Genomic DNA, 23237 nt, shown 5'->3' with positions numbered 1-23237 from the left:
TAGGTCTGTTTTCATTCGTGTAGAACTGCTACCTCGTTAATGAACTTACTCAAAGAGTGCTATAGAGCCGAGTCTAAGAAAGCCGCCCTGTTATTATTTTCTTAACCTCAGAAAGTCTCACGCGCGGGGCACCTCACATCGCACTAAATCACTACTATTAGGCCCTTCCTATCATTCCACAATCCGAAGGAAAAAGAGTATCCTATGAAGGAAATCGTATCTGATCTATCACCTTCCTCGTATCGATGCTTGCCACCGCGTCACTAGGTTGTTCATAGCTCTTGCTTAGCTTAATGGATCACCCAACTGTATTCCGGGATGTGTGCATTCCACAATCCCTTAAGGAAGAGGTTCACTACAGCCTTGCTTGTTAATGGGTTTCTGACTTCACAGTAGAGTGCTAGACTAGGGATAAGCTGGATACTGACTTCTTTCCAAGAGCTCCATCAGCTCTGCTTAGCCATACATCAGCTCTACCATTACTATACGCATTCTACCTACGCTTTTATGGAAAGAAAGAAGAAAGGTTGGATGGTTGATCCACACAAATAAGAGATATGTAGGCCCAACCTTCAATTGCAGAGAATAGCAAGCCCCCTTTGCGGAACAGATGTATAGAGGAAAAGGGTGACCCACATCGCAAGGGCTTTCCGATTGTGTGAATCAGAGCCCAAGAGAAGATCAATTCATTATGAGACAGGTATCGATGCTTGCCAGCAGGAGAAAGATCACTAGGTTCAGTCTCTGATCTGATCAATAGGGTTCCCTAGGTATATTCCGTTTTCTGGAAATCCAGCAGGGATAGTAGCTGCCTTTTCCAGGTCAAAAAAACAAGTTAGGCTATCCGAGATTTGATCTTTTTTCCAGCTTTTTGGAGTGAAAATAAGGAGGGACTTGTGATTGGTTTTCTACAGGGAAGAGAGATACCAAGCCGGGCAACTTCCCCTACTAACTACTGAACACAAAAGCCAAGGTGACCCAGAACAATTATTTCACTTATTTCTAGTTTAAGAAGGACATTGTGCGCGGTTCACGACTCCCGGTGCTTAGAGATGCGGTTCACTACAGCAGTGGTAAGAAAAGCAAGAAAACAGGTATCAAGAGATGGAAGTGAAAGAAGAACTGTTGATCGACCGGTGGTTTGGGTCTTGCCTTTTAGGATTCGGTTTCCTATTGAATTGACTTTGCCTTTGCCGAGAAGCAGAAACCGAGCCCTTTGATTTGATCCAGTGAGTGACGTTACGAGCAGAAGCCTCGACAAGTTGAATCCGGTACCGAAACAAGGATGACATTATTGAATATATTCTTCTTTCCTGTGCTTTGCCTTTCCCGTTTTCCGTACCTTTCATAGTAGTTACTCGCCACTAGAAACATGATTCATGAATTCAAACTAAAAGCAAAGGTATCGCTAATTCCATTTCAGTGGAAATATAGGGATGGAAGTTTCTCTCCTACTGATTTCGATTGCACATCTAATGAAAATATATGCACATGAATGTTCAAAAGCAAGGCTATCCCCTTTGCCGTTACCGAGGATCTATCTTTGTCCCTTGATTCGAAACCGAGGAAAGCGTGCGCTCGACCTCCTGGAAGGAATGCAATTATTCGCTTCGTAGTCCTCGTATGAATTCGCTATCGCTCCGAATCGTGGGAGCCGTTGAGTTCGGAGATACCGTTGTAGGAAAACAAACAAGTGAAAGAAGCCCTCGTTCCCACTCTTCTTCTCCCCCACCTACCCGGTAGGTAAGTAGGGGCCTCGGTTTCTCTATTTGCTATGAGAAACCTACACAAGTAAATTTCTATTTCGTGCGCGATCCCAATCGTGGACTTTCACAATTAAGTCGATATGGGGTTTATCCTTCATGTTATTTAAAAAATAAAGGCGTCGCCTTGAAATGCCCTCGAGGACCTGGTTTTTTTACCCGTTTTTCCTAGCTCGCATTTTCCAGGTTAAGATCCCTGTAAATTTCTTCCAATTTGGTTTCGGGCAGCTTACGATTTCGACAGGATCTCAGAACATTCTTTATTTGCTTTTTCAACAACGAAATGGAGGGTACTTCTGGGTTGGGCGGGGTGCGGCTTGCGGATGGCTCCGACCGAAACCCATCTTTTCCATCGGCGTCTTGACGTCCCACTTTGTTTTTTCGTGGATCATCATCTCCTGGCGTAGCGGAAGCACTCCAGGAGGCCTCTACGACAGAAGAGATTCTTCCCCGTTTCTGCCCGGACGATTCCATCAAATAAATAAAAAGAAAAGTGAAGAGGAAAACGCATAACTAGAAGAAAAAGATATCGTGATGTAAAATGATCATGGGGACACATTGTTTTTAGGACCGACAATTTCCTGCACTGCTTAAACCAAGAAAAAGATACATACTAGTTTTCATAGGTAGGCCTCTCTCTCCTACAGAATAGGTTTTTCCAAAAACTACCCATGGGATTTCTTTGTCTTTTCCTTATCTTTTGTCCGGTGAAGAATCTCCTGCTGCAGAGATAAGATGAATGGCTTCGAGATACCATCACTCGTCATTGCCAAGGAAATGAATTACAAATTGGCTACTTATAGTCTACACTTCCCCTGATTCTCCACGATGACCCGCATTCATTGATTGAGAGAATAAGCTGAAGATAGATCCATTGCGATATTGGTTTGGAAGAGAAGCCGTGGAGACAGCTCATTGTTCCTATGTCCGGAATTGTTAAAGAATGAAGGTACCCCGTTGACTATGTCGGGTAATGCCGACTTAGGTTATCCCTAAAAACACTATCAACCACATCATAACTGTTTGCTTCCGCTTTCCTCGCAGAGTTGGTTCTAGCTTTCACCGAAGGATCTCGATCGATGCTCGCCATCAAAAGATATGGGTCTAGCTGCTGCCCTAGCCGGAAAGAATGGGAGAGTGAGCCATTCATACTGAAAAGAGTGATTCGTTTTTGAAGTATATCAAATTCAGAGGAAAAAGCTGGAAGAAGACGACGGGATTGTTGATAGATCCCCTCTACATCCTAACCAAGAGGACCAAGTGCAAACCTCTGTCTCTTTTTCTCGCCGGGTGGAAAGGTTATTCTTTGCCAGTAGTGCCCTCTGTAGGAAGAATCGTAAATGCCGGAGGACGCGTTCAACATGAATTGTCACTGTGGAATGAAATCACCTCTCGAATCGAGCAAGAAATGACTATTTATTTGATAATAGCGACTTATCACAAAAACAACCAAGGGTCCATCGACCCGATTGAAACTGTCTTCACTGCGTTGAATCGAAGGGAACTACTATAGAGAGTGGAATAAGCTACAAGGCATAACACTATGAGCTTTTCTTTAGATAACCTTAATCACACCAGCTTTTCCTCATGGGAGGGTAAAGGAAATAGGAATGTATGAAATCTATCCCAATAAGAAATGCGGAAGGTTGTCAACTAGAAACCTGTTATCACTCTCTTCTTCCGATCGTCCCATCAGTTTCTTGTAAGCCTGCTTCCTCCGATGATCGGTTGCGGCTAACTTCTCTCTCTTCATCTCTCTGAGTTCGCTTCTTGGTAGTAGTTACCCCTGTCAGAACCTTTGTCTACTCTTTCGTATAAATACGCTGATCTGCCAGCCAGCCGAAAGTAGAGAACCACATTGTATGATCTGTGGCAACTCTCTGTTATAGCAGCGATTTCTTATTCATTCAGGGCGCCCGTTCATGTGTTTTTAAAGAAAGGATACCTTGTGATTCCAGATTTCAATAGAGATTCGATTCCTCACATTTAAGGGAAGACAGACACAAATGCACAGACACATTATCCGGGGGTGTCACCGTTTGCATCGTATCAGTATCATAAGAAAAGATTGATTGTTGTGAGTGATTTTACTACCCTTCTAGACTTAGCAGGTAATGAAGCTGCTGACGAGGGAGGAAATGTCCGTTGAAAATAAAGCGAACCAGTGGGGCTTAAAAGTCACTCTTTGAATAGTTTTTCAGACCGTTAAGTTGTCAATCTTTCCAATGATGAGGCTCCAAAGTTTATTACATTTCCTGGTCTGCCGAGGACAGCACTAGATTGATTGCTTACCGACTTTCATTCAGATACCAACCCATCTTTTTATCAAAAGCATGGAAACTATCTAATCGAAGATAGAGTTCACGCCTGTGAAAAGTAAGCAATTTCATCATTTTCCTTCGCAACGCAGCTCACTCAATTGTAGAGATACCGAACAGTTTGAGTGATCGATCGACCTTGTCGCACGATGAGCCCATTCTCTCTCTTCCATCCCGCCTTCTGAACCAAACCCTGGAGAAAGACTTCTTGAATAGAACAGAGCAGCAATTCTAGAAACTTCCATTTTCCATTGATCTGGGCATTGCTATTAAAAGTGGGTCTACCCGCCCCGGCGTGACTCACACTTGACCAACCACTTCTATCTAAGAAAATACTTAGGTAGGGTCAATCTCCCTTCGGGGTTTACGCGTCCTAGTCCGAACCATTGGATCGATCAGAAGAAGAAAGGCAAAGGAATTGAAAGGTAGAGTAAGAAGCATCGCCCAGCAGAGTGATTGAGGGAGTCTTCCCCAGCCCAATGGTCTTCTTTTTGTTTTTCACTCTCCTATTTGGATTTTGGAAGAGTTCTACTACTGTTTCAGTAGTTCTAAGACCCTTCCTTCCCTTTTCAAGTCCTTGCTATCCCTCTCGCTCTACCCGTCCAGAGGGAGCCCTAGTTTCAGCATAATAGCCTCATTTTGAAGCGCTCGCTTCATATGGACGTACGTCGAACAAAGGAATCTTATCGGCATACCCACCTGCTGGGCGTGGTTCACTTGACCGACCAACCGACCCAATAGTAGGAGTAGGCGGCTGGCTTCTTATGTGAAGAGAACGGATGGAGAAACAGATGCGCGAAAGAACTAGTCCCTTGGAAAGCTTCGTTTTCCTAACCCAACCTAAGCATAATGAGCTGGTTATTTGAGTATCGAAGCTGTCGAGTGTTCCATTCTTTCGTATGTAGACCCCAGCGAAGAAGGAGAATCAGAAATGGAACTAGTCGAACACGCATAAGATACCGGTTTTAGGCATAACCCCGGGTTAAATAAAGTAGTAAAGGAGCCCAATCTAGCTAAAGAGGGGCTTCTCCGCCACCATAACCAACTAGCTACGTAGATGAATTATCCTTGCGTTCAGCTATCAAACCCATCCACTAGAGCTTGAACCCATGCTTGCTCAAACCATCTGTTTTCTCTTCTAACGAGCATGGCTTCCCTGTCACCTACACTAGAGACGTCTCAACAGTTTAGTTTATTCATAAGCCTAGTACACAAGGAGGGTTTTAGCACGCACTAGCTGTACTATAGTATGATCTGGTATCAGCTGCTGTCTCTCCTTGCTATTATAGTTTAGTATAGGTCGCCTCAAACTCAAACAAAAATGGGTGCACAGTTCTACTGCGTCTTATCGAATAGTGCTTTTGAGTCAAAGTGCAATCACCATTTCATGTACACCATCTTTGTCAATATCTGCAATTACCTGTAGAAAGAATGTGAAAAACAACTCAAGGTCATTTACAGAACGAACAGCAAAATATAAGCAAAAGGATACAAAAGGTTCACTTACTGGGGTGGACAAGATGTGAGCATAGATGCTCACGTAATCTTCCGCTTTCTCATGTTCTTGTTCTGTCCAGTCCTCATCTCCCCACATGGATTCATCAACATAGTCATCATAATCATAATTGTACTCATCAGGCTATTCTTCTGCATCCCGAAACAAATCAAATGATGTATCAGCGTCATCCTCTAGAGGCTCACTATTTTCAACAGTGGCTGCTCCTGAACGAGCTGCTCATGCTCAGGCGGCAGCTCGTTAAGATCAAAGTCGTGGTTTTTCATCATGGAGACCTGGACCCCTGCAGGTGCCGTTTTCCCCGCTGCCAGGCTCCCACCAGAGAGAGATCCAATTTCCGTTTTTCTAGAGCAAGCTGGAAGCGTAGACCCATACCTTGTACTCTCATTCTTTCGTTTTAGCTAGCCATAATGGTATGTGCTTTGAAAGGTAGTTCTTTTTACTAGAAAGTACTTACAGAGGGCACTGAGGCGCAGCCTCGAGCTAGGCGAGATTCTCTATTGTTGCTTCTTATTAGCCAGATCCCGCACCAGGTTTCCCAGGCGGAACAGTTCCGGGATCTTATGAATCTGCGACCAGACATGAATCTGGTTCAGAACCACAGATCGCGGGTTAGCCATCCCGTCGTAAGGCTTCTTTACACGCCATGGTTGCGGAACAGCCACGGCCCTTCTTCCATGAGCTTCTGCCAGTCGCCAAGGTAGAAAACTGGAACAACAAACAGGTTGTCCTCCACCGCTCGGAACGTCACACCTTGTGCCATGTTCCAAGCGAACTGCATCGTTGAGAAAAAGGATTGGCTACTGAAGGGATGCGGCGTGGCCACTTTCGCAAGGGCCATCCACCGACCCTTCTACTATCGGTTTTGAGTATTGGCTACTACTATACTAGCTACTCACCTATCGGTCTAATGAGCATACTTGGAGAAAGGAGAACTTCCCGCCTATAATGTTGGGTTGGCAACCTACCCATTCGTTGAAGTACTTCCTTCATACAGCCCACAGAAAGGCGGCTAAGCCGTCTTAGTTCGTGAACAATGACCCAGGTGCATAAACAGGTGCATAAAAAGGAAATCAAGTTTGGGAAATGGTACCTGGCTAGTATTTATGCCGAAATCTAGTGACATTATTGACTATTACTATAGTCAAGAAGTAAAGAGTAAAGGCTTTGGCCATTGGCAACGCTTACCTAACTTCTCACTTAAATGTTTACTCGCGTTACTGGTATTCAATAAAAGAAGGAAACCATGGTACCTACCTCCCTCCCTTACTTGGTAATCTAAGAACCCTTCAGGGGGGAGCAAGAGATCTTCCATACCAACATTTTGTTCGCCACCCCTGCTTCCTCCTCCACTTGAGCTTGTGCAGCAAATCTACTTTATGCTTAGGCCAGGTCCTGCAAGTAAAGAGAAGTAAATATTGGAAACATGGGTATCTAGTTTATTTTATTCAACGGCTGAGTAATTGAAATTCCTTGCTTCTTCAAGCAGGAGATCCCGAGTACCGGGTGTCGTCAGACTCCCATTCTATTACCTTTGTGCCAAGAGCACGTTAAGCTGCCTGGGCTGTTCCGCTACCGGCATGTAAAGAAGCTCCACCTAACGGCTAAACCAATGAATTTCTCTCCTTAAAGGAATCTACTTCCCTGACTGTCAACTACTCGCTTCTTCACCGGTATCACACCCGCGCCAGACTGAACAGCAGAGTTAGAACCCAACCAAATACGATTCTTGTATTATCTTACCGAAATTCGGATCCATTTGGCTCCAAAGGAGCAAGCGCGGGAGTTCTAATAGGACTTTGAGACTAGAAAAATCCTTGGGGCTGCTGAGAACAGAGAGAAGTAGTTGCAGAGAGGTTTGATAGGGTTAGGCAGATGCCCCATTATTCGTAAACAAGAAGAAATCCAGATTAGTTTGATGGAGCTGTGGCTTAGCACAAGCATGGTGTCAATGTGGTTCCTCTCGACTAAACACTTAAACAATTGGATCCAGTAGGGTTCAATAGAGGTATGGTATCGGCAACCTTTTAGGGAGCGAGATTCTTTGGAATAAGATAGCTGCCCAGAGCTTGCGACGTACCTACCCCTGGGCGTAGATAGAATTAGGTAAGATAAAAATCGATTGGAAAGTCCTAAATTAGACCAATTCAATTCCGTCTGCTAGAATAAGAAAAAAGTGCTTCCGAATTTCTCTCATCCTTTATAATGAGAATTTCTCTTTGTTTAGTAATAACTTAATCTTGCAATAAAACACTCTTGCTTGGAAGGTATGGTAAAGGTAAACTATTTCTATTTTTTGATATAAAAAAGAGAGTGCTAAAGGAGTCATTCAGAAGTGAGTGAAGGGGCAAAGCTCATTTCTTTCATTCAGGAATGGACACTGGACCAGAATGAAATGTGGGAATATCGGGATTGGCAGATTTTTTATATTGGAATAAAAAAAACTCAACACGACTAGTGAATTCAAATTAGAGTCACTTGCGGATTTCTTCAAATTGTTATAGTGTAGTATTGTGGTTTTTCAGTAAAGACCCCGACCTATAAATATTCACAGCCCGGCTCATACGGGCGGACAATATTCACCCAGAGCCCCGTTGCGACCGCAATGCTGTTCTTGAAGGACCTTACCTTAGAGCAAAAAAAAGGGAATAGAAGTTAGGAAGACTACTGACGTAGGGCGGCGGGTGAGCTCAACCTCGAACCAAACAAGCAACGGATTGAGCAACTAGCGCGAAAGCCGTTGCGCGTTAGCGCATCCGTTTTCTTGCTCCATCGTTATTAGTTTCTATTCCCTCCCTGCACGAACCTCGGTCCAATCAATTTGTTTGGAATTGGGGTTAGGACCGGTTAGAACTCCCATTTCCCGATCGGAGGTTTGAGCTGCTATGGCAAGCTTTTTTTCCGAATAGTGGGTATGGGGAACCCACCGTACCAACACGATTGGCTGGTGTTGCTGATACCGGACCCGTTATAACCCCGATTGGAAGGGCAGGCCAGTCTGAGGCTCTGGGGATGCGAGGCCATTGAAAGTGAGTATCCCATATTCTATGACGGAGATAGAGCATTAATTGCAGTTTTCACCCCACCTTAACGACCGAGCGAGGGATGAAATCTTTCGATGACTAGGGAGGCGTCACCCGAGGCCGATTCCAATGGATCACTATAGAATCTTCTAGAAGCAGGTTCTTTGGGCACTATGGTAGGACATGGATCGATCATGACGAGAATGGACTTCTCCGTCATGTAATGGTTTAGAAGAGTCACGGTCCTGTTCCCCGCCGGGCTTTTTCCCTTCTCGACTAGACGAAGGAGATATTCATTCCATTCAGGCAGGTGAGGAAGGGCGGCGTCGGCTTGACCCTGTCTTCTCTCTTGGTCGGGTCGGAGGCTAAGTTTCTCATTCAGTGGTGAGGTGTTCATAGAAAGCAAGGCCTCGCCCAACGAGTGGCGGATTTGGTTTGGATGGGGTCTCGCTTGGACGTTGGGGAGATCCATAGATCTGGATAGAGTCTTTCTCGCTCAGTAAAGAAGAGTACGCGCGCTACAGCTTACGCAGTGGATCTTCGGGCAACCAACCCGGCACATCCAATTCCGATCAACAACTTGGAGGTATGGCTGAGTGGCTTAAGGCATTGGTTTGCTAAATCGACATACAAGAAGATTGTATCATGGGTTCGAATCCCATTTCCTCCGGCACGGAAGTAGAACGGGCGGGCGAAATTACGTGAGAGAAAGAACCTCAGATTGATGGAGTCCGCCGTTGGACAGAATAGCTGCTTAGTGACTAGGAGCGGAGCGCCCCTTTCTTGTTCTTGGTGGCGTCTATAGCGAAGAAGACCTTCCCGAACGAGGGCCGTCCAGTCCCTGGCCGGCTCTCGGTTCTTGAGCAAGCTCCTCCACTGCAGGTAGGATGCTCATAGATGAAGAAAAGAGACTTTAGGCAAGTGGTTCTGGTAGCTCAGCTGGTTAGAGCAAAACAAGCAACGGATTGAGCAACTAGCGCGAAAGCCGTTGCGCGTTAGCGCATCCGTTTTCTTGCTGGACTGCAAATCCTTTTTTTCTTGTCTTAGTGGGAAGAGCAAGGGGCATTGCCCTTGAAATCCTTCAGTGGTTCGAATCCACATCTGAGCGTCTTTTTTCGGTATGCCGCTCCGCGAGCAAGGAGCGCCGCGAGGAGAGCGAGAGAACGAAGTGGGCTTTGGTGATGTCGGAATTTGCACCTATTTGTATCTATTTAGTGATCAGTCCGCTAGTTTCTTTGATTCCACTCGGTGTTCCTTTTCCATTTGCTTCCAATAGTTCGACCTATCCAGAAAAATTGTCGGCCTACGAATGTGGTTCCGATCCCTCCGGTGATGCCAGAAGTCGTTTCGATATACGATTTTACCCGGTTCCTATTTTATTTATTATCCCTGATCCGGAAGTCACCTTTTCTTTTCCTTGGGCAGTACCTCCTAACAAGATTGATCTGTTTGGATCTTGGTCCATGATGGCCTTTTTATTGATTTTGACAATTGGATCTCTCTATGAATGGAAAAGGGGTGCTTTGGATCGGGAGTAACCACTTTTGAAAGGGCAAAGGGGGGAAGGACATAGGAAAGAGGGATGCCTACAAAAAATCAATTGATTCGTCATGGTAGAGAAGAAAAACGGCGCACGGACCGTACTCGAGCTTCGGATCAATGTCCCCAGAAGCAAGGAGTATGCCTGCGTGTTTCGACGAGAACACCGAAAAAACCTAATTCAGCTCTACGTAAGATAGCAAAAGTACGGTTGAGCAATCGACATGGTATATTTGCTCACATTCCAGGCGAAGGTCATAATTCGCAGGAACATTCTATAGTCTTAGTCAGAGGAGGTAGAGTGAAAGATTCGCCAGGTGTGAAATCCCATCGTATTCGAGGAGTCAAGGATTTGCTGGGAATTCCAGATCGTAGAAAGGGAAGATCTAAATATGGTGCAGAAAGACCTAAATCGAAATGAATGGAAGATGCCTCTGGAACTTTTTGGTTCTTTTTTGGGGGCGATATGGAAGCTGCTAGCTCCCTTTCCCTTATTACGTTACCATTTCTCTCCGCTATTCTTCGCAAATTTCATTGAGAGGAATCAGCAAAGAAAAGAAATCTTCTCCGGGTGATAGGGCCGCCCCGGCAGCGTGGCTTCTCTGCCGAGCAGGAAGCCACAAAAAGCATTGTGCTCTTGTAACTGATCTTTTAGTAGGCTAAGTTGCCGAATTCTGAAATCACTACAGGCACAGTGCAGGAAATTGTGGTCCTAAAAACAATGTGTCCCCATGATCATTTTACATCACGATATCTTTTTCTTCCTCATTCTTATTTTGGTTTTCGTATCACGGATGTTGGTTCGGGCTTTATGGCATTTCAACGAGCAAACTAATCCAATCCCACAAAGGATTGTTCATGGAACTACTATCAAAATTATTCGGACCATATTTCCAAGTGTCATTCTTTTGTTCATTGCTATACCATCGTTTGGTCTTGCGTTGCCTGTACTAATAATGGCATTTGTTGTCTTATTCGGAGTTCAAGGAATAGCCTTTCATCTTGGGAATGAGAATGTCGCGGATCTCAATGTTATCGTCATGACCAATGCTCCTAACGAGGGTGACTTTCCCATAGACCAACCTCCCGTTGGTGGACTACCAGACCTCCAGCAGGAAATGGCGCACGCCGCCCATCCCGAAGACATTATTGCGGAGTTGACTTCCAAGGTTGAAAGAATATTTCACGAAGTAGGCACTCCTCTTCCTTTAGAGGAGGGTGAATCTGCGCGATCATTCACTAAAAATCATATATTGTGGAATAGTGAGGGAGGAGATACTCTTCAACAAATCTTCTCAGATTATACGAAAGCCGGGGACGCAAGCGAATCGTCGCAATAGCCACCAATCTGGCGAAGCGGTTTCGCCGCGCCGAGCTCGGTGAACCAGATTCTCCCGACCCCGATGCGCCTACGGAAGAGCAGGAGGCTCATTCCACGGGATCCCCTGAAAGCAAAAAAGCAAATGATGGGGCGAACGAGGCAGGCCCGTCTTCTTCGAGGAAGCGTAAAAGGTGGGATGATGATTCGGGGTCCGAAGATGACGATTCGGGGGGCCCCGGGGAATCTCCAGATCCAGTGGAAATCGTTTACGAAGGGGATGCACAAGGGTACAACTGGGAGGGGAATTAGGTTGGCCGCCAACTTCGCCTGCCTTTCTATCTGAGTTCTTCCCTCTTGATGCTTTCGAACGACTCCTAAATTTCACAAAATCCTTTTTTTTCTTTCTTATTTGAAATCCAAATCGAAATGCCTCAACTTGATAAATTAACTTATTTCTCACAATTCTTCTGGTTATGTCTTCTCCTCTTTACTTTTTATATTCTCTTATTTAATAATAATAATGGAATACTTGGAATTAGTAGAATTCTCAAACTACGGAACCAACTGCTTTCGCACCGGGGGGGGGGGGGGCGAGATCCGGAGCAAGGACCCTAAGAATCTGGAAGATATCTCGAGAAAAGGTTTTAGCACCGGTCTCTCATATATGTACTCAAGTTTATCCGAAGTATCCCAATGGTGTAAGACCGTCGACTATTTGGGGAAAAGGGGGAAAATCACTCTGATCTCTGATTTCGGAGAAATAAGTGGCTCACGAGGAATGGAGAGATAGATTCTCTATTTGATCTCGAAGTCTTCATATAACACTTCTTCCAGTCGGATCACTTGTTGGAAAAACATAATGCTCACACATGTTCCACACGGGCAAGGAAGCATAATATCATGAAAGCCATCTGATAATCTTTCTATAGGTTCCCCGAAGAGAATGGTCTCATCACAGAAACACTTTCTATATGTTCTGTTATTTCGAGATTCGAAGAAGCAAGCAAGTTTTTCATATAGTTGTTTTTGTGTAGTGATCTCTGTTCATGGAGATCACGAGGCCACTGATACCCGAAGTGGTTAGGTGGGATAGAAGAGTGGGCATGTGGGCTTCTATCAAAAGATACCGCCACGCTCATATCTCCCTTCTCACCTCTGGGAGGGGGAAACTAGCACTTTCGCACTAGATGGTTAACTCTAAGTTTTTTCTGAAGTAGGTTGTTCAATGCTAGTTCAATGATTGAGCCATCTTCCTATCACCAATAACAAATGGATAGCATGCGTTGTGCAACCAATCCTACCCTTAGTTGTAGTAAGCTGAGTGTGATCCGCAGAGAGCAAAGTGTGTATCACATGAATTTGATAGCTCAGGCCTTGGAAGGACCTTTTTGGCACTAGATAGACTCTTTAATATCGATGGCAGCAACTATCCATTTTCTCAATCAGATTACTGCGTGTGCGCTTGTGTGCTCCAATCTTTATTAAATAAAGCAAAGATTTCTGAGCTAGGAATCAGAGGAAATGCTCTGACTCAAATCCAGATACAATTTGATATGTCGGAGACCTGTGTGACTCCCTACATGTATTTGAAGAGTCCCTCAGGATCATATCACAATAAACTAGACTGGTCAGGATGCTCCAACTAACAATCTAGAATCCATACTTGATAGGATCAAGAATAAAAAACATGATATCAAGAATAGCATATTGAAAGATCCCAATCATTTTTCTTGATAACTTCTTCAACCTACGTATTGAATATAGTCATATAATTTGGTGTGCTGACACACCCAGAAAGGTTTCTACCTACGCAAGGAAAATGAAGAAAGCAAGCCAAATACTGAAATGTATTAAGCTATCGATCGACATAACACTATGAGGGTTGTTAAGGCGGGGCTAGGAGCTTGATATGCTGCCGACTCAGAATCAAATGAGCACAGGGGACCCTAGTCAACATTCATATTTCTACCCACCGGTGGATGATCGGTCACCTTAGTTCCAATTTAGCTACTGTTCATTTTGTTGAACTCCAAGAAGGACCGATTGCTACGTACTCTTGAGAAACAAGATGTTATGACGCCGCTGTGCCCGCGGTCCAATGATCCACCTATGTTTGTGTCGGATCTTATCCATGCTGCAACCAGGCCGTGGAATATGGAGGTGGTCAGAGAACATATGTATGAGATGGACGCCGAAGCAGTAGCGAACATTCCCATCAGTCATGTTGCCCAGCCGGAAAGAATGGAAGAGGATTTTTCGTATCACATTCGTACTGACTTAACAGGATCCGTCTCCCATAGTAATATTATGACAGTCTCTCTTGCCCCTTCGTACTTACTTGAAACAGGAATTTCTTGGTGCTCTACTGCTTATTCTGCTTTTCCTGGTACCGGTATAGATAGATAGAAAGCGCATTCAATCGAGAAAAGGATCAACTGATCCACCTCTTTACTTTTTGGTTTTTATTCGGCTGTTTCAGCATAGGTTGCATTTTAAAACAAAAGAAAAGAGCAAGTTCCCACAGGCGAAGAGCTGCTTCCGAGAAATCTTTTACCCCCTTTACGCCCTTCGGGGCTGCTAACAACGAGCTAATACACAGGAACGACACGACTCCTACACCACTTAACTCCAATAATAGAACCTGGTCCCACATCCCTTGCATTTGATAATGAAACAATCAGAATTTGTTGAATTGAAATATGTTCAATCTCATTTCTTTTACGTGGTTTTGGCAACTATCAATTATCTCTTTCCTCGGCTTCCTACACGGATATAGCCATAAACGGTATCTAGTAGGCAACCTGGGAACTACATTAGCTTAGGGGGATCGGGTAGCGAGCGCTCTCCTCGGCAAAGCAGACAAGAAGCAATTCCACCATTGGGAATGGCACGCCCCCTTCCCTAGGGCTAGAGGTATTTACACGCTGCATTGAACCTAACGCTAGAGCGAGTACTACGATGAAAATCACTTTTACGAGCGATACCTTTGTCTTTGGTGCTTGAGTTGTCCTCCCAGCGGTGTGGTCCTCGGTTTAGGAAATGACATATTGAACCGGTATCTTTAGCATATAAAAAATCCTTTGTTTGACGGCATCCCTCCTCTAAAGCTGCTTCCTTCCTTTCCGGTTCGTAGTGGTTACGAGCAGAAGTGCAATTCAAAGCGCATTCAATAGTTGTATTAGATAGTTTAGATATAGTGACCCACTAGTTCGAGATGCACTGACCTTGGCCATTGCCTGCTAACTACGGTCATTATATGTCAATTCGGATCGCACACCGGAAGCAAAGATCAGGGGATTGCCAACTTGAATGAATGTAATCCGGTTACGGTGTAGGGGAGATTTATTATTGAGTTGATAACGCACTCCGTTTACTAACATTGAGAACTATGCCATGGAATGGAATATTCCCATTTCCGATTGTTGAAAACAAATGCGACTTTCAAAAGGCACATCAAATGTATGGACACAACGATTTGCCCACTGATTCATTGATTCATTAGCTGCGTTGCTTTTGTGAGTTCCACTGGCGTGAAACTCCGAAGGGAGAGCCCGGAGGGAGCTTATTCATTCCTTTCGTGGCTTGCCATGGTTATTTCCTTGCCCAGGGCACAGTCTGGTTATCTGTTTTGTGCCTCATCGGGCACCCAAGGGTTTATCTTATGAATGGTGCGATCCGGCATCCTTGAAGCTCGGAACTCCTCTCTGGAATTTTGACCATGAAAATGCCATTTACCCTTACCAATGAATAAACCTATTGAACAATCTGTTTCATTGCAATACCTCGCTCTAACAACTCCTATTCCCACGGCATTACCACAAGGATTTCCTGTTTCCCCGATCCACCAGCTACGTTCGCACACTTCCAAATAGTAAATGCTCCCGCGGTTGGAGTTGAGACTTTCTTATCCCTCTTGTTACGACGGATCGAGCATATGATTCTTTTCTTGATATTAACTTGCAGAAGTTTTTGATTGGTCTTTTTCATGTCATGGGATAAGCCCCCCGAAAGAAGAGTGCAAAGACCAAGTTCCCATTTCCTCCGTTCATCCACGAGAATCGATATTCGTTCTTTCCACTTTGAATACGTCAATTCTCATCCGTTACTTGAGATTCGATACGTAAGATACATCATTTCTCATCCGTAACTTCCATCCGATAAGGGCAATAAAGCCAAGGCAAGCTCATATTTGCGTATCTAAAGGCTTGGTGTGGAGTTTTGGGGAGAGGGCCTGGGTTTCGGGAGATGAAAAAAGCCTACTTTTACAGCTAAGTGATTAGGACTTGATCGAAAAATATTGCTCTCAAAACATGCATTTATGAGCTAAACTAGAAAAACACTACTTTTGACCCATAGTGATCCAAACTTTTTTCATTGGAAATCGAGTTTCCTTAGGGAAAGAGGACTTGCTAACTTTTGCAGCTATATGAAACGGGCTTGCCTACGGCACTTTTGCACCGAAGAAACTAAAAAATAGTCTTTCTCCGCCTAAAAGCAAGGTAGGATTTCTACGAAACAAGTCCGGATAGGTAACTAGGCGGATAGGAAGGATTTCTACGAGCTTCAGTTCATGAATTGAAATATGCATGCATCCCATTCATAAGGAGTAGCTGGCTATCCGTGTGCAACACTCATTTCTTTCTAGGAAGATAAGATCCCGCTCTAAGGCATTGGAGCTGCTGGAATATGATACGAAAATACAGATTGATGTTTCTGCTTCTCCTCTCTCGGGAATAGTTTACCGACCGGGCCACCTGTAAATTCTTTAGTTAAAACAGGCCTCGGGAGTAGTCATCCTAGTATCGAAAATCATCTATTTTGCTTTCCGAAGGTAGACAGCAGCGTTGATTCTCCGATTATATGATGGCAACATGTGTGAAGTCTAGTACCAGATCATATCGGGGATAGCTAGCTCATCAGCAGTTCATTTCTATGTATGGCGAGAAGTCCAACTGTCAAGCATGGCACGATTCCAGAATCATCGCTTGGCTGCTGCTTAGATGAGATGAAACCTGAGCTGACTTCTCTGTTTTAGTACCGGCCAGGCCTGCTTCTTAAGTGAACTCATCCATTCCCTTGTTAGTACAGAAGGAGGCGATATCGTGTCAATTCCCTAAAGAAAACCGTCTTTTCCAATGATTTAGGGCCCATACCCCAATAATGATGACGAAGAGGTCTTCCTGCTTCAAAAACAGGGCTTCCTGACCCGATAAAAGAGTGCACATGGAAGTAGTTCCGCTCAATTCTCCAATACGACTTCGGGTGTGACCCCAACCCCACCAAATGGTGATCCTCGAGACCAAAGGGCATTGAACGAGAGATAAGGAAATCGTCCACAGAGAATCGGAGTATCCGGCCTAGTGATAGTTAGAAAGAGTTGGCCAATACAGAATCTCATGCGCCTCTCATTGATGAACCCCTTTTTCCTTTATCCTCTACTGGTGGCTGATTGATTGAGCGCCGGTCTCACTCATTCTTTATGAGCAGAAGCCATGCACCTATCACCTATAACCGGAGAAGTACTATACGGCACGGCACCTTCGGCGAGGACTCAACTCAACAGAGAATGATTTGACAAACATTGATCCATGCTTGGCCTTATCCTGAGCTCAACTCTGAAAAAGAAAAGAGGAGAATCTCTCTAGCTTGTGGAATCACTTCCCTGGATGCTTAGATAGCTCGAGAAAGTGCGCCACTTCTCCCTTAGAGCCCACCTATCTAAACGGGTATAAAAACAGAGAAATAGGCTCGTTAAGTGAAGTGAGAACAGAACTCGATCTTTGCTAGGCGTGAGAAGAAGATATCGGTCCTTTGGCCATCGGGGGCAGTGGTAAAGAAATCCTTTGAATGGATCAGTGAGTTCCGGCACGATTGCTGGAACGAACGGAATCTACGGGAACGAGATCTTTCTGTTGGCACGATATCTTTCAGGAACTGCGGTAATCCAATCCTTGAGCTAAGGACGAATGCTTGATTTGCAATCTTTCAAGACGATTTTATTGTAGCAGATGTGGAATCCAGATTGGCATAACGGGTTCTACGTGAAGTCAGCCGTTCGTCATCATTTGAGGGTTCGGGTCGGGATCATGGCCATAAATCGCGACTTTTTCCACTAGAGCGAATAGCATTCTTCGAAACAGGCACAGGACACTAGAGCGAATAGCATTCTTTGAAACAGGCATGCACAGGACTTGAAGCAGAATCAGGGAGTGATCCCTTTCCAACAGACTGATCGAATTCCAGTGATACACTACGCCTGGCACTATTCGTCACATTAGTAGTTAAGTTACTCATTTGTTACGAACAAAGAGACGCTAGAGATTCTATGAACTTCAGATCGATGCCATTCAATAATCTCAATCGTCTTTCTATGGATTTCTGGGCCGATGGGCGATAAACCTTAAAAGTAGCTGCGACGGGCTCTGTGGTGCGTCTCAGAGCCCTTCCCCATGGGGGGTTCCCGTTCTGCTAATCTTGCTATCTTCCCCAGGTTTGCTCGTTTCGATTGGAACAAGAAGTCCATATTGGTATTTCTTGGTATTGGTAGCAGATGTTCAGCGGTAACAAACAGTAGCTGCAAGTAGATCATCTCTCTTTCTTTCGTACAAGTAGATCGTTGGGATGAGATCTGTAGTCTAAGAATCGGTTCATAGGAAAGCACGCCTTGCAGTTGGCATCGGTAGAAGATTTCCGTCTTGTCCCTCGGAGTGGAGCTAGACTCACTTCCTTTGTTCTAGACATTATACGTTACTCACTGAGGAAGAAGGGAGTAAAGTATCTACACTCGTATCGGATTTGGAGATCTGCCCCGGGATGGAAAGGTATCGATCGACCAAGAACTTGTCGAATTTCTTTGATCTCGGAGCCCGTACAAGCTCTTCTTCCACAACCATATGTGACCTCCCCGAGTTTCGAACCCCTCGCCCTCTAAATGTGGATCTCCTCCTCCTCGTTGTTGCCGTGGAGAGACCTCACGTCTAGTTGAAATAGATGCAAGTAAAACTTTCTGACAGCTATGTGAGCACGGATCTTTCCATCATAAGAATAGGGCTCTGGCAATAGATCAAAATCACTAGTCCATTCTGATTCGGAAGATAGGGCTGGGCTGGCAGGTTCTAGTTTGTTCGCACAAGAAAGAGAAAGAAGTGCCGGAGGCAGCACTGGACCAAGTAAAGGTGCCGGATACGTCTCATCTCAGCTTGAAAGGGAATGTGTTTATGGGGAATCGTACTTTTGATTCTCAGCTAAAGCCCACCCTTGTAAAATAGCATCTACTTATGATCCGCCTCACAATATGATAAGAAATAATCCACCCAGGACCAGAAACCAGACAATAGCTTTGTTTCACGACGAATCAAAAAAGCGGAAAAGCCATGATGTTTCCACTCCATTTTCGTTACGAAGATGTATTACGTCAGGATCTGTTGCTCAAACTGAATCACGCCAATGTTATGGAAGTTCCTGGATTGTTTGAAATAAGATTAGTACCAAAAGCTGCCGCTGATTTCAGAATCCAATTTGGAAAACTGGCTATGGAGATTTTGTGCGATCAGAGATTCATACAGACACAAAGGGGCCCCTATTTTCAAGCAGGAAAGTCGTTTCGATCCAATCCATTCTTGGGGTCCGAAAAAGACACTGGATATGTCAGTGACTTTGCACGACAAAGCGTTCTCCGAGGGCATGGAATGTACCATTTTTTGGTCAGAATCTTTACAGTAATGTCTATGTTGGATTCTCCGGTCGAAATACGGGAAAACTCCATCAAATTCTTTATGGAAACGGAGCCTTGCAAATTCTCCCCGGAACTGGAAGATCATTTCGAGATCTTCGAGCATATTCGAGGGTTCAATGTGACTATTGTCACTTCGGCCAATACAAAAGATGAGACTTTACTACTGTGGAGCGGCTTTTTGCTAAAAGATGAGGGGGAAACTAAGTAAGATGCCGGAGAAGCGACGAAATATACGAGATCACAAACGTAGATTGCTCGCGGCTAAATATGAATTGAGACGAAAGCTTTCGAATTTTGTAACCCGATCTTCCGTCTGATATGCGGGACAAACATCGTTATAAGTTGTCCAAGTTGCCAAGAAAGAGTTCAATGGCACGAGTAAGAAACCAAGGTATTTTCACGGGTCGCCCTCGTTCCGTAGTTGAGTTCTTTCGCATTTCTCGTATCGTTTTTCGTGGATTAGCATCTCGAGGGTCTTTGATGGGCATAAAGAAATCGTCTTGGTAGCAACCACCAAACCAATAGAACAAAGGTTAGCTCTGCAGCTAGTCCACAAGCAAGGGTTGTAGGTCCATTACCTTCCGGCTCCCGACCGAAACTAACGGAGTCATCCCAACTCTCGGATCGGAGATGCTAACGGGACAGGAATCGAAGTGGGGGACCTCTCTACCGCACCTGTCTCCCCAGACATAGACTACGTAAAGGGTAGTACTCTTGGAAAGAGAGAAGATCACCGCGTGAACAAAATCCAAAGTAACGAATGTCACTCCCGAGGGATCGACCACTATCGTACATGAAATTTTGCATAGAATGATTGTTCATGTTCACGCCGGAGTGCTGAGGTTGTTCCCACCATTGAAGTCAGAGGCTGGGTGTGTTTTTCTTACTAATACGGAGAGGGTTCCGAATGATAAAGACCAATCAAAAACTTCTTCGTTTCGTTGGTAGAACCCACGCCAACTCTTTTCTCTAAATAATAGAGAGATCTTTTGATAGTCTCACTTCTATCAATGCAATGAAAGAACTATCCCTTCCTATTTGTTTGTCCTAATGAGACAAAAAAGAGCCTCCTTCTTTACCACTTTAGGGGATGGGGGTGAAGGCGGGTTTACATACAACCGGGGCAAAGTGGTTTATGATTGAATCTCAGAGGCATTCTTATCATTTGGTAGATCCAAGTCCATGGCCTATTTCGGGTTCACTCGGAGCTTTGGCAACCACCGTAGGAGGTGTGATGTACATGCACTCATTTCAAGGGGGTGCAACACTTCTCAGTTTGGGCCTAATATTTCTCCTTTATACCATGTTCGTATGGTGGCGGGATGTTCTACGTGAATCCACGTTGGAAGGGCATCATACAAAAGCTGTACAATTAGGACCTCGATATGGTTCTATTCTCTTCATAGTCTCGGAGGTTATGTTCCTTTTTGCTTTTTTTTGGGCTTCTTCTCATTCTTCTTTGGCACCTACGGTAGAGATCAGAGGTATTTGGCCCCCAAAAGGGATTGGGGTTTTAGATCCTTGGGAAATCCCTCTTCTTAATACCCCTATTCTCCCTTCATCCGGAGCTGCCGTAACTTGGGCTCATCATGCTATACTCGCGGGGAAGGAAAAACGAGCAGTTTACGCTTTAGTAGCAACCGTTTCACTGGCTCTAGTATCCACTGGCTTTCAAGGAATGGAATATTACCAAGCACCCTCCACTATTTCGGATAGTATTTATGGTTCTACCTTTTTCTTAGCAACTGGCTTTCATGGTTTTCATGTGATTATAGGTACTCTTTTCTTGATCGTATGTGGTATTCGCCAATATCTTGGTCATCTGACCAAGAAGCATCACGCTGGCTTTGAAGCAGCTGCATGGTACTGGCATTTTGTAGACGTGGTTCGGTTATTCCCATTTGTCTCTATCTATTGGTGGGGAGGTATATGAAAGAAGGGAACGAATAAGTGGATTGAGGAATAAAAGCTCGAAGACAAAGAGAACTTCTCCGGGTAATTGGATCGCCCCGGCATTGTGGTTTAATGAGCGGAAAACCACTAAAAGCACAGGCCATGTGCAGGAAATAGCGGTCCTAAAATGAGTCTCCCCCATGAGCATTTTTCATCACGATATCTTTTTCTTCCTCATTCTTATTTTGGTTTTCTTTCAGCTGAAACTCTACCTAATGGTTCAGATTCCCCGGGTCCATGGGTCCATGGCTGCTTAGCTTAGACAGCCTTGTTAGAGACATGAATGCGGGGTTCGGTTTCCAATTGATTTGTATTCACCGGGACCTCCCCTTATTGGATTTTCTCCACTTTTCTAGTTGCTGTGGAAAGAATGTTGAGCAAATGAGTTTAAGGGGTGGTTTTCTGTTTACTTTTTTTCAGCCTACGTCGTCTCTCTTCCAGAACCTCACAATCATCAGTGTCTGAAGTTTCATGATGAATATTGGTTTCACATTTTATTGCTTACGTGAGGAAATATCAATTTGGAACTCGAATTTGTATTTGAGTTATGATGAGGAGTGAGGTAGATTCGCATTGTTGAAGAAAGCGAAGAAAAAGGATGCTGCTATGGCTTGCTTGTGGCTCTTTCTTCTATTGGCTAGTCTCAGGCATGATAGTTTCAATTTCTTTTGGAAAGCAAGTGCGGCTCAGTCATAAGTGTTAGTAATAGCATGAAGTAAGTTGTCGGTAGCCGGCATTAGGTAAAAGGAAAAGCTTCTCAAAAGCATCCAGAAATATCATAGAATGGTGATCGAGATCACCTTCACGGGAATCATCCTTTGCAAATTGGGGGAAGGGAACCAATCAAGTCACCAAGAAGTTCCCGAAACTTTGTTTAGTATTAAGGTTCTTCTCTTCCAGCGTTTAGTATTCAAGTTCTTCTCTTCCAGCCCCCTGGCCCCTCTCTGATAAGTCAAGTTTTCAAAACGAAAAGCAAATGACAAATCTGGTTCGATGGCTCTTCTCCACTACCCGCTTTAGTACTTTCTATTTTTTCTTATGTATTAAGTTTCCCTTAATATATAATTTGATATTACTTTCGATTTGTATATTTTTATTCCTTTGTCGTTTTATATTATGCCTAATACCAATTTTCAATCTTTTTAGTTCGTGCTTCGTCGGCTCCTCCTTTCTGATCACTCTCCCGCCGGAGATTCAAGACCCCCAGGCTCTAGCTCATTTAGCAGGGCTAAACTTCTATCTGAGTCTTTACGAGCAGGATCCGGGATGGGTTACGTTCATTCAGAACGAGCTTAATCACAATACCCCCTGGAAGACATACCTGGGCGGCTTAAGCTCTTCCTAATGGAAGAAAAGCTCTCTTCTATGCGACAAGATGTCATTCAGGAATTTGTGGCGCTTTATCAAAGAGTAGGGCCTTATCTACCGATCGAGCCCTACTTGGTCGATGAAGCGCTTCGTTCCTATCTGGACCATATTCACGCAACTGATTCTTTCACTGTTCTCCAAGCGTCTTATCAAGATCTGCGGGAGAATGAGGGAGGATCCATTTTCTTTCGAAATGCTGTTTCCCACAACCGGGATCTCCTTGAGGCGGAAAGCTCTGCAAGGAGGTGCCTGGAAGTGGAACAGAGGATCCGGTGGGAAGAAACCCCCAAGAGCAAGGCATGTCTCGAAAGAGCTGAGCACGAGCATGCTCTCGACTTGTTTAAGTCGAAGGATCTTAGAAGGGAATTAGAAAAAAATAGCGGGGTAGCTCAGTAATTCTGATTCTTTTCTCTTCCAGCCCCCGGGCCCCTCTTTCTTTTCTCTTCCAGCCCCCCGGCCCCTCTTTGATAAGGAAAGTTTTCATTTCTCAAATAAAAAATGACAAATATGGTTCGATGGCTCTTCTCTACTAACCACAAGGATATTGGGACTCTCTATTTCATCTTCGATGCCATTGCAGGAGTGATGGGCACATGCTTCTCCGTACTGATTCGTATGGAATTAGCCCGACTCGGCGATCAAATTCTTGGTGGGAATCATCAACTTTATAATGTTTTAATAACGGCTCATGCTTTTTTAAT

General features: G+C 44.5%; 1 pseudogene; it reads left to right on the top strand.

The window, feature by feature from the left end:
• The first annotated feature begins 22037 nt into the window (after positions 1-22037).
• On the top strand, positions 22038-23004 carry LOC141041584 (uncharacterized; annotated as a pseudogene).
• Positions 23005-23237: the final 233 nt, after the last annotated feature.

Source organism: Aegilops tauschii, chromosome 2 (genome assembly GCF_002575655.3).
Source record: "Aegilops tauschii subsp. strangulata cultivar AL8/78 chromosome 2, Aet v6.0, whole genome shotgun sequence".
In the NCBI taxonomy this organism is placed as follows: Eukaryota; Viridiplantae; Streptophyta; class Magnoliopsida; order Poales; family Poaceae; genus Aegilops; species Aegilops tauschii.
Note: the sequence above shows the minus strand (reverse complement) of the source record. Positions and strands in the feature narration are given on the sequence as shown.